The sequence below is a fragment of the Artemia sp. Qi Xiang Cuo genome, chromosome 20 (assembly GCF_049724085.1).
Source record: "Artemia sp. Qi Xiang Cuo chromosome 20, ASM4972408v1, whole genome shotgun sequence".
Lineage (NCBI taxonomy): Eukaryota > Metazoa > Arthropoda > Branchiopoda > Anostraca > Artemiidae > Artemia > Artemia sp. Qi Xiang Cuo.
Window position 1 is genome coordinate 36656726 of NC_142813.1, and position 12931 is coordinate 36669656.

Genomic DNA, 12931 nt, shown 5'->3' on the forward strand with positions numbered 1-12931 from the left:
GTTTGGTTGCAACTACCCTCCTTTTCTTTTATATATATATATATATATATATATATATATATATATATATATATATATATATATATATATATATATATATATATATATATATATATATATATATATATATATATATATATATATATATATATATATATATATATATATATATATATATATATATTTATAAAAAATGGTAATTGTTCGTAATGATCGTTTGGATTGGCTTGCGAATAATCCATTGAGTGTTTCGGATTTAGGATCAGGGGTGCTTCACAGGGATTTTGATATGGGGGTAGATGATGTTTTTCCGAAGGTTAATTATAAGTGCCCAGTTGAATTACATACTAGACTGGCACCGGATAAACTTGGCATTTTTCATTTGAATTGTCAGGGGTTAAATAGTACATTGGATTATTTTTCGGAGCTGTGTATGTTATCCGATTTTCATATTCTTGCGCTTACTGAAACATGGTTAATGAATAATAATTCTGGACTATTGTATATTTCAAATTATAATATGTATGTTAAGAATCGTACTTACCATCAGCATGGAGGACTTGCCCTGTATATTAGAACTGATTTGAATGTGTAGGTTAGGGATGATTTGTCCGTTAATAAAGAGATGATTTTTGAGTGTTTTGTTACGGAGGTTGATAGGAATGGTGACCCATTTTTTATTGCTGTTTGTTACCGCCCCCCCTCAGCTGGTGTAGATTGTTCTTTAGAATTATTAGAGCAACAAATGGACCTTCTAACTCGTTAGAACATGCCGTGTTTTGTGTGTGGAGATTTTAACATTGATTTGAAATTGTTAGCATCTAATTTAAAAGCCCGGAATTTTTTGAATTTAATGTTAGGTTATGGTGTAAGAAATGTCCTTCTAATTTTAGAATTAATATCAAGTTGCTATGAATCCGGCTTAAGCCAATGCCCTGTCAGGGTATTGAACCCAATAAACTTATCTTTGTAATCCTTTCCCTGTATACAATTTCCTTATTTTGCAATATAAACCCTTTCTTAGAAGGGTTGAATTAGCTACGTTTGTTTGACAAATAAGGGGAAGATATCTTTTGATATAGGGTGAGACTGACGAGAGAAGTCAGTTGGGTTTTAGGGCTTTGCGCAAGCTTTTCTTGTGCATGTAGAATGTAAGTCTAATGTGTTCCTTGCTCTTTCTTGATTCTATTATGTTAAAATCCTAGTAAATGGGTATATATCCCATTCTTTAATATTATTATTAAATTCTTTTAAGCAGGAACATATTAGTCTTAATATATTAGTTATAATGCTTGCTTTCCTTTAATAATAATAAACTTTACTTCTAGAAATTATATGAACAAGAATTGATCTTTGATTGTGAATAGTAATTATTGAATATTGATTTATAATGAAATAACTATTAACTAAAAAGTTCTCTTCTTTAATAATAAAATCTTAGTTTTTTCTTATACCTGTGTTGTCTTTTATATTTTATTAAGATGATTAGGATTTTGTCAAGATATCTCTCTCACTTGGTTCATTTCGTTTATTGAGGCTTATTTAGGGGTACTCGGATCTCATGGCTGAGTTTGGGCATGGAGTCATCACCATGAGAAGACCCCCCCTCTTACAATGGGATGCATCCTGCTGTAAATATTTGTACTAGAGTGACGGAGTCATCTTCATCTCTAATTGATAATGTATTTTTGAATGTTCCCCATGATTCGTCGAGTGTTGTGTTAAATGATGTTTCGGATTACTTTAGTTTGGCTATATTAGTTCCGGGTATATTTAAGAATATTAATATTAATTGTGATGTTCGCCCTAAGCCTAAGAAATTATTAGTTTATTCAAATACTGTTTCAATATTTAAGCTTAGGATAGAACAGTGAGACTTCAAATTTCTACAAGAAGAATTAGATTTAAATTTGAAGTTTGACCTTTGGTATGGTAAGATTAAGGATACGTTGTTGGAAAGTTCTGAAGCGTCAGGAATACAGAAGAGAAGGGTGTCTCCGATAAACCTTGGATTATAAAGAGTTTGTTACAGTCAATTAATAGAAGACGTTTTTTTTTAAGTTGTCAACAAGGAGCAATGATCCTCATGATAATGTAATATATAGAGTTTATAATAGTAGGTTAAATGCTGCACTCCGACTGGCTAAGGTAGAATATTATAAGGTTAAATTTAAAAAAGTTGAGGGTAACCCGAGTAAGACTTGGACATTGATTGAGTCGGTGACTTGCCCTGGTAGCGTCTTGATCCGTCCAGATAATATGGGAATGAATAATAATGTTGCAGATGAGATGTGTAATCACTTCGCTACTATTGGGCAGCGTGTGTCATCATCGGTGCCAGTATTTGATCAAGATGGAGATTTTCGTCAGTTCCTACCTGAAGATTGTGATGTGTCTGCGTACCTTAAATCTGTAACTATTGATGAATTATTTGATGTTATAAATAATATGAAAAATGGTGCATCAGGAGGCGATTTTATTTCGTTGAAGGTTTTGAAGGCGATATTAACTGTTATATCTAGTTATTTTTTAGGACTGATAAATAATTGTTTAAAAGCTGGAATATTTACCGATTGTCTAAAGTGTGCGAATGTTATCACGATATTTAAAGGAGGGGATAAGAATTGTTTTAGTGATTATAGACCGATTTCTTTACTGCCATTTATTTCTAGAGTGTTTGAAAAGTTGATTCATAGTAGAATGGGAAGTTTTTTCGAGAAAAGACAATTTTTTTGTTCTAGTCAGTTCGGGTTTAGGAGTCATCATTCTACAGAGCATGGAGTTTTGTTTTTAACAACTTTTATTAATGATGCTTTAGACAAGGGTCTGAAGATAGCTTCGATATTTTTGTATATTACTAAAGAATTTGACTCTGTTGATCATGATATACTAGTTCAAAAGCTATATAGTAGTGGTATACGTGGTGATTTTTTAAACGTCATAGTTAGTTTTCTTAGTGGAAGGACTCAGTGTGTCGTGATGGGTGGAGTTACATCTAAAATTGAAAATATTTCGATTGGAGTACCCCAGGGTTCCGTTTTGGGCCCTTTGTTGTTTTTGGTTTATATTAATAACCTTTGTAGAGCTTCAAGTAATGTGTCTTGTTCTTTAGACCTTGATACTTACGGTACTAAAGGAATTCTACCATGTTTTGCTGATGATGCCCATTTCACTGTAGCTGCTAGAACTGAAAATGAGTTGATGACTATATTGAAAGAAGGTATTTCTTTGATTGAAAAGAGGATGCGAGTAAATAAATTGAAACTGAACCACAATAAGTTGAATTTTTGATTTATGGTAGAATTACTGGACATTATCCATGGATTAATAGTATATAAGTAGGGCACCATACTATTGTAAGATCTACTAGTACTAGATACCTTGGTGTTATAATTGATGAAAGCATTAGTTTTAAAGACCATATTGCATCTGTTAACAGCAAATTGTCTCATAATATTGGTATTATGCGTAAACTTAGGTATCTTTTTCCGTGTGAAATTCTGAAAATGTTGTATTTTTCTATGGTTCACCCATATCTCATTTACTGTTGTATGGTTTGGTCGAAAACATTCGTAACTCACCTCCATCCGCTCTGCGTAACACAGACTATGGCAATTAGAGTTCTTTATGGTAATCAAATTGACCTATCTGTATCGGTGAGGCATCTTTACCGCAAGTATAAAATTCTACCGTTAGCAGGAATATGTGTATTCTATAATGCTCTGTTTATGTTTAAATATTTAGCTTCGGATTTACCATCATGTTTTTCAGGAGTGTTTAGTCTTGCGTCTACTATTCACGATCACTTGACACGATCTTCTCAGTTGGTGCGAAGACCAGCTATGGTCACGTCTAGGTCTAGGTTTTCAATTCGCCATGTTGTTCCGTTAGTTTGGGAGAGTTTGCCAGAGGATTTGAGGAATGTTGGGGGTTTGCAGGACTTTCGTAAGTCGCTAAAGAACCATTGTTTTGATGTGCATATTTTGAATGGATTATTCCACGCCACTTAAGTTTTGTTTTTGAGGAGGGTTTAGTTGCAGCTGAATATGATTATAATTATTATTTTTTTGTTGGGTGTTGTTTGGAGGTTCGTTGGTTTTCGGGTCCGGTAAGTTGAACTCTAATTATGTTTTTTTTTTTCTATTTCTTTTTTTTCTCTCTCTTTTTTTTTGTTTCTTGTTTTTTTTTATTTATTAGGAGGGTTTTTCCCGCACAAGCATTGCTTCAGGGAATCGATGATGTATATATATTTTTTTTTAATAAACCCATTGTTACTTACTTATGATAGTATGGGTCACATCCAAAGCAAATTCTTGAACCTGTGGCTGGTAAGACAAGATTTTATTTCAGAAAAATTGGCTATCGCAAGCAGAGATGGGTCATTCGCTTTTTAAAAAGGTGCACAAGTCTAAAGTCTTCGCAGAATTTTATCAGTTTGAGAGTAGACTTTGAAAAGGTTTGTTTTGGTTGCTTTTTCTCCATCGCCTTTCTGTAAGTTGCATACTCCTTTTCTATTTGCAAGAAGAATGGTTTTGCCCAAACAATTTAACTTTCTTCTGTAAATATGGATGTTGAATCCACTACGTTTTCACTTGTTATTTATACTTAGATTTACTTCTTCGTAAGTGGTTGAAAATACCAGAAAGACACCTGGAGAACGGCACAGGCAGAGATAACAGAGATCATACCGGCTATAAGCTCTATCTTTTGCACTAAAATAATTTAATTTGAATTTTTATTGCGCTTAATACTTTTTCTATCATCTTTTCATAAAATAGTGCAAAGAGCAAATAATGGGCAAAAAGAGTGCAAATCTGGTGCGTGGAGTGAAAAAGTGCAATGAAAAAAAAAGAGCGCATTCCAAATGAAAAGTGCGCAAGTTGGCAACCCTAGTCAGAACAGTGAAAGGGGCTGCAGATTTTTTTTGCAAATTTTTTGACTTGCACACGCTTTTAACAACTTGCACTCTTTTTGGCCCTAATTTGCGCTCTTTTTTGACGTCAGCAGTTGGCAACCTTGCCTCCGGGATCGGCGCACGTCTTTCAAGGAAAAACTAATGTCCATGAACCCTAATCAATTGTGTACAATGCACTTCTCAAATTTTATAGCAACCACACCTGTAGTTTCCTAGCCCTTGAATATATTTAAAATCCTTTTTTCTTTCATCTAAAAAAAAGTAAAATTATATATAATTTATCAAATTTAATGGTGAAAAAGCCAATGCATACTCACCATAATTAAATTAAAGTATCCATGCATCTTTTTCGAAAATAGTACGTAATTGTTAACTGCTGAAATTTAAATTGAATCAGGATTCGAATAGAATTGCTGAAGTGATTGTTTTTGGCCTCAGACGGCTTGGTTATGTGGTGAGTTGTTAGAAGTAGTAGTATTGACTAAAGCCCCCTTTGGTTGATAACGTGAAAATAATTGGCATAATCAGTAAAAGGGCTACTGGGTTCTCAAAAATAAAAGTTTCGACTTTTCAGTCATATTGATTGTGAAACCCCTGATTTCCTTTTCTCAAAAAGGTAAATTTGCATTAAAACGATTAAGACGTTTGACTATGAAAATGAAATGGAACATGTCTGTTTTAAAAATTAATTAAAAAAAAACTTTCCTAAAAATAAGTTTTTAAAATAAAAGTAAAGGCCATTTTAAACTTAAGCTCAGGAGATACAAATACCTGTTAAAATTCAAACACAAAACGACCAGAAATTACTGTTAAAGAATAAATGAAATCCAAAACGAACAGAAATTAAATAACAATCATAGCAAAAAACATACAACAAGTAATAATATAAATTAATAAATATATCTTAAAGAGATTAATGCTTAGATTGAATATTTAAATCAATCTTAAAACGAAAAAGAATATATTGATATTAAAGTATAAATTAAACTTAAAACGAACAGAAATTAAATAAACAATCAATGCGAACAAACATACAATATATATTAATGTAAATGAATAAATAAATCTTAAAACGAGTGAAACTTAAATTTAATATGCAAATCAAGTTTGAATCGAATAAAAACAACTACAAACATGAGATGGGTATCGCCTCACTACAGAAGCTACAGTCATTGGCGCTTTACTGAAAACAATTCTTTCATTAATTAAGATTTTAGGGAATAAATATCAGCATTTGTATATTAAATTGACAATACACATTTTTTTCAGTAAACTCATTTCAATTTTTTTTTCAGTAAAGTCCAAATTATATTCTGGCTTTTAGAAAGCATAAGGGTTTTGAACCCTACTCTTATTAATTTATGCTCATTTTGAGTTTGACTCTAATATTTATTTTAATTTTTGTTCGTTTCATTTATTTATTGATACTGATTTGGGGTAGTTGTATGCTTGGTAGATTATATGATAGTCCGGACGACAGGTGTTGAAAGTGTGAATCATACCACGACGGAATGGGGCAGCTACGAGAATTAGCCTACCCTCCACCCCCTAAATTGACAATGCGGATTCAAAAATATCAATGGCACTTGCTTGCGAGTGGTGGAAAACTCCGAAACTTGACATTTTATTATATTTTGGTGTTTCATGCAAGAAAATGCATGTTCCAAAAAGTTTGAGGTGCAGTTTTCCGCTCAAATAGAAATGCTTAGAATCCATAGAATGTTTTCATAACAAACCAACACGATTGGTTAGAAAAAATGGCAGAGTTAAAAAAAAATGACAAAACTATATGAGTCTTGAACAGTCTTGGAAAGTATAAACAAAATCAAATTAAATATTAGACATATAATGATATTAATTGTTGAAAGATCCATCAGTTCAAGATTTTTTTTTTCACTGTGATTTTTATTTTCATTTTCAATGCTGTAAGAACTGAAAAATAATAAATTTGTAATATACGCGTAATTCATTTTCAGTGAATCACCAATGACGCAGAAGGCTTGAGGTTTTTACAGTTAAAGAAGGGGGCAGTATCCAAATTTTGTTTGTAGTGAAACTATATTTGTCTTGACTAATCTTGAAAAGAACTAATAAATTAAACTGAAAATTTGATGCATAATGACATTAATTGCTAAAAGCTCATGAGTTCAAAATATTACTGTAATTTTAATATTTATTTTCAATATTAAGTACAAAAGAAAACATTTGTAATATAATTCGTTTTTAGTAAGGCACCGATAACGCAGTAGGTTTTAGGCTTTTGCAGTGAGGTGATACCCAAGATCTTGTTTGTAGTTATTTTTATTCGATTCGAACTTGAATTGCATATTCAATTTAAGTTTCACTCGTTTTAAGATTCTTTTATTAATTTACATTAATATATATTGTATGTTTGTTCGCATTGATTGTTTATTTAATTTCTGTTCGTTTTAAGTTTCATTTATCCTTTAATAGCAAAATATTTGTTTTCGTTTTAAGCTTGATTTTCATATTCAATCAAGCATTACTCGCTTTAAGATCTATTTATTCATTTATATTATTACTTGTTGTATGTTTTTTGCTCTGATTGTTTATTTAATTTCTGTTTGTTTTGGGTTTCATTTATTCTTTAATAGTAATTTCTGGTCGTTTTGAGTTTGAATTTTAACAGGTATTTGTATCTCCTGAGCTTAAGATTAAAATGACCTTTACTTTTCTTTGAAACACTTATTTTTCGGAAAGTTGTTTTAAATTAATTTTTGTTCGTTTTTGATTGCAAAAAGTTTCAAGTTTTTATGGCATGGGGGGGGGGGAATGCTTACAGTCCGATTATTCTTAACTTTAAAAAACGGATCTAGAACTTTCAATCTAAATCGAATGAGGCTTTTTTCAAAGTCTATACGATTACCTCTTTGATAAAAACCTTATATATATGAACAATAGACAGCTTGCACAACTTATGGACAGCGATTGACAACAATGAATGGATTGAAAAAATAGCTCCAATAAGGAGGTTTAGACCATTTCACTTGCTGACACAAAGGGATAACGACTGTTTGGAATTGACCTTAATAGGATTTTGTGTGCCAAAGCAATTTTACATCTATCTCAGAGTATGTATTTTAACCTTATAACTGGACAATTATAATAGATTTTCTATGTGTTCTTCCCATAAAAAACCCCTTCATATAAGTTATAAACCCCCCTTCATACGTTATGCCCCAGGGCATAACTTACAACGCCTACCCCCCGGCCCTGGTGGGCTGTGTCGACACCGGAGTTTTTTGCTATCAGAAGTTTGAACTATTTTAACAAAATTTCTATCTCAAAATTTTTGTCTGATGCATTTAGGGTGTTGAGGAGGGGGAGGGCTAGTTACCATCCAATCTCTTTTGACTCTTAAAAATTTAACAAGAATTTTCAATTTTCAGTCAAATGAGCCCTCTCTAAAGTTTATACGAGCATCCCTTCCATAAGAAGTAATGGGAAGGATTCAGAAAATCCTTAAATTACAACCCTTGCCCTGAGGGCTGTGGGGGAGATTTCATCCTCAAAGACCTAATTTCCAGAACTTAAAACTACGTTTAATAAAATGGCTTTCTCAAAATTTTGATTGGATGTGTTTGGGAAAAATGTGGGCGTGAGAGTGGGGTTAGTTGCCCTCTAATCACTTCCGACTATTAAAAAGGGCTCTAGCCCTTTGAATTCCCAATCGAATAAGTCTTTTTAGAAGTTTCTACGACACCACCTTCTATAAAAATCTTATATGCCCCCAAGGCATAACTTAAAACCCCTGCACTGAGGGTTGTGGGGGATTTTCCTCCTCAAAAATATATTTTCTATCTGGAAATCAACTACGCTGAACGAAATGGCTATCTCAAAATTTTGATTGGATGTATTGGGAGAAATTAGGGGCTTGGGGGGGGGCTATTGGCCCTCCAGCCACTTCTGACTCATGGAAATTGCAAAGGGCCTTTGAGCTTTAGATCTAATGAGCCTTTTTTGAATTTTCTAAGGCAATATTTTCTATGAAAATCTTATGTGCCCCCAGGGCATATCTTGAAATCATCGTCCTGAGGGTTGTGGGGGAGTGTCCTCCTCAAAAACATATTTTCTATTTGGAAATCAACTACGCTGAAAAAATGCCTATCTCAAAATTTTGATTAGATGTGTTAGGGGAAATGATGGGCGTCGGGGGAGGGTGGGGGGCTAGTTGCACTCCAATCACTTTCGACTATTAAAAAGGGCACTAGCCCTTTAATTTCCAATCGAAAGAGTCTGTTTTGAAGTTTATACGACAACGCCTTCTATAAAAACCTTATATGCCCCCAGGGCATAGCTTAAGACCCTTGCCCTGAGGGTTGTGGGGGAGTGTCCTCCTCAAAAATGTATTTTCTATTTGAAAATCAACTACACTGAACAAAATAGCTATCTCAAAATTTCGATTGGATGTGTTTGGGGGAATAATGGGCGTGGGGGGGGGGGGGGCTAGTTGCCCTCCAATCACTTTGGACTATTAAAAAGGGCACTAGTTTTTTGAATTTCCAATCGAATGAGCTATTTTTGAAGTTTCTACGACAACACCTTCTATAAAACCTTATATGCCCCCAGGGCATAACTTAAAACCCTTGCCCTGAGGGTTGTGGGGGAGTGTCCTCCTCAAAAACATATTTTCTATCTGGAACTCAACTACGCTGAACAAAATGGCTATCTCAAATTTTGATTGGATGTGGGGGGAGGGGGCTAGTTACACTCCAATCACTTTCGACGATTAAAAAGGGCACTAGCCCTTTAATTTCCAATCGAATGAGCCTGTTTTGAAGTTTCTACGACAACACCTTCTATAAAAACCTTATATGCCCCAAGGGTATAACTTAAAACCCTTGCCCTGAGGGTTGTGGGGGAGTGTCCTCCTCAAAAACATATTCTCTATATGTAAATAAACTACGCTGAACAAAATGCTATCTCAAAATTTTGATTGGAGGTTTTTGGAGGAATGATGGGCGTGGGGGGGCTAGATGCCCTCCAATCACTTTCGACTATTAAAAAGGGCACTAGAACTCTCGATTTCCAATCGAATGAGCCCCCTTTGAAGTTTCTGCGACGATCCCTTCCATATGAAGTGCCTCTGGGGAAAAAAAATTATTAAAACATTGGAGCCGTATGGCTTTTACTATAGGCAACGCTACAGCGTTGCCTCAGATAATTTAGAGACTTGACTCATTGATGTGAAAAACTTTTGTAAACCTGCATATGTTTAATAAATTGGAGCTTCTGAGTGGCATTCAAAGCAACAGGATTTATATCCTGAAAGTCAGAAAATGAAATTTAGGTTTTTCTCTCACTGCTAGAAAAAAAAACAGCCACTTAGTGGGCAGCACCTATTGTTTATCCGGTAAATTTGCCAGTGATATGCTAAAAGCTTGGAACAAAACAGTGCAGAAGTGAACTTTCCATTTGTTACTAGGTATTCTTTTAAGCTTTTGAGTTTTTGGTACTTAAGTATTAAACGTACTCTTTTTAATTAACGCAAAGAAGACAATCATAAAAACTCTGCTAAAGACGGGTTAATTCAAGAGACCGCTATAGAGTCATGCAATGCCAAGCGTTATTTTCTTTGCGATAACGATATTTAAACTGGGGTATTCAATATATGGTATGATTCACCCCCTCTCCCCCATTCCCCCTAATATGTGAATATATAGCCCAAATTTGTTTCTAAACTAATATATAATCATCCTATTTTATTTCATTAGCATTAACCAAACTTGACTTCTTTAGCAGTATATAAAAGAGTACGTTTAATGCTTGAGTACCCTGTTTTTCAACAAGATAAAGGTATGTATGAAATAAACCGAGTGTTTAAAGGACAATTTGCCTTTTTGCTTTTATATAATATTTGCTTTCAGTGAAGCACTAGTCAATTTTACGACGGCTTGCGTGGAGGGGGTTGTTAATTTTGTTCGCTCACAGAGCTCTATTTTGCTTTTGACCTATGCTTATGTGTAGGTTATCTGATATGCCAATTGTATTTCTTCCTCTCTTTACCCATAACAGCGCTATAATACGGCATAATAGGTTTATAATAGCGTTCGCTATTTTTTGGGGCTAGTGATTACGCCGGTTTGGACTATACGTTCTGCGGATAACCTGGCAACCGTGTCATAAAGTACCCCTCCCCACGGTAATCTATAGTAAAAGGCGAAAGATTAACTCGAAATAAGGTAATGAGGAGAGCAAGGTTGCCACCCTGGCTTGGAAGAATTTACTAAATCTGAGAGGAAAAATTTACTAAATCGCATCTGTTTTTACTAAATGCTAAAAAATATTTTTGCGCGTGTGGCTACCGCCGCCCGCGTACCATCAAGCACCGGTTTTTTTTCTAGGAGGTTAATAAATAGGACTTACACAATCTGTTTTCCTTTTTTCTTTTGTTTTCGTAGTATGACTGCAAATTCCGGAAACTTATATGTTCGAAAAACCTTTTTTGGGATAATTTGGATGTACGACTGGATAGGTGTCATATGCCAGATGCGGTGTATCCAAGACGTCAAACAATAGTCTGCAATATTGGATTCTGAAAATCCTGCTGATGAAGCCCGGCTTCAAGTCTTAGTTTAGCTTTCAAGGTGTGAAGACCTCTGTTACAGAGAGATTCAGAAAAAAGTGGATGTATCGCTTAGCTTTCAGTGAACAGTGATAAAAGTTATACTACATTGTAGACAGTAAAGTGCAGTACAGGATGGCACAAAATCCATCACATTATTCGAAATAATCAGTGTATTAACCACCAGCAAATTATGAACACAATCCAGTGAACATTAGTTTCCTAAGACAAGACCATAGTTTCGTTAACCGGGTTTTACTTTCGCTTTCACGAGTGACAGTGACTATGGCTTCGAGCAATGATACCGACGGTCAAGATGAAAACGAAAGTTTATGCCCCGTCGATCAACAAAAAAGCGTCGTTGCATTACGTTGCATTCTGAAAGAGGTCTTCGGAAACGTTAAAAAAGTCCCTGGTGGGAAAGATAATGTTAGAGAAATATGCGACCGGATCTCTGCACCAGACTGTAATAGAAGAAAATTCGGAGCTTCTCCATAACAAGAATAAACATTTGCAAAAAATTGTCGAACTACAGACCGAGTTGCAAGAAATTCGTCAAAGTTCACCCATCATTCAGAATCATGCCCGTTCGTATGCCAGCGTAGCAAAAGGAACCGAGTCGCATTGCCTGGTCCTCTACCCAATGAACACTACCGTAAGAAAACCAAGATGGAAAGAACAGATCTCAGAGAAATCAAAATACTGAACATGTTACCAAAGAGATATCCCAAGTGCTAAAGGGGGATAGCATAAAGTTCGCAGCAAAGAAAATTGTACCGGGGCGTGGAGGTAAATATATTCTTGAAAAGCAGAGCAAAAATGACTTAGATGAAGCCCTCATGGTTTTAACAGAAAAATCCGAGCAGTTGCAGTTCAAACCAAAACCAGTCACGAAGCGTCTCCCACGAATGGTAGCGAAAGAAATACCAGGTTACGTAACACGCGAAGAATGCATGAGTTGTGTGATGGACTCGAACCCCTCAGTTAAAGACCTCGTAGCGAAAGGAGAAACCTTCAAGGTTATCAGTGTTGTGGAAAGAGGAACGAGAAAAAACGTGATTGTTGAAGCCAGCCCAGTATTACGGAAGAAAATCATTTCAAATCGTGGACTTAAGTTCGGGTTTTTAATGGTTGAATGCGAGGATCACATCAACATTATTCGATGTACGAAGTGCTGTCTCTATGGTCATAAACGTTTGGTTTGTAAGGGTGATGTTACGTGCTCATAGTGCATGGGTAACCATGCTTACGAGGACTGTGAAAAACCTTTTACAAGTCGCCCGGTGTGTCGGTCATGCAATAAAAAAAATGTCAAATGTGAGCCACATGCATCCTATGAATTTAAAAAATTGCCCAATTGCTCGCGAAATCGTGGATCGTCTCAAGAAGAACATTCAGTATAATTGAATACTCATAATGACTTACTTAGT

General features: G+C 34.8%; 1 protein-coding gene and 1 pseudogene across 2 annotated transcripts in view; one reads left to right on the top strand and one right to left on the bottom strand.

Moving 5' to 3' along the window:
• Positions 1 to 12931, top strand: part of LOC148940154 (poly(A) RNA polymerase GLD2-B-like) — a 610602-nt gene that overhangs the window by 372514 nt on the left and 225157 nt on the right. The window lies entirely within an intron of this gene.
• On the bottom strand, positions 11068 to 11131 carry LOC148940160 (U5 spliceosomal RNA; annotated as a pseudogene).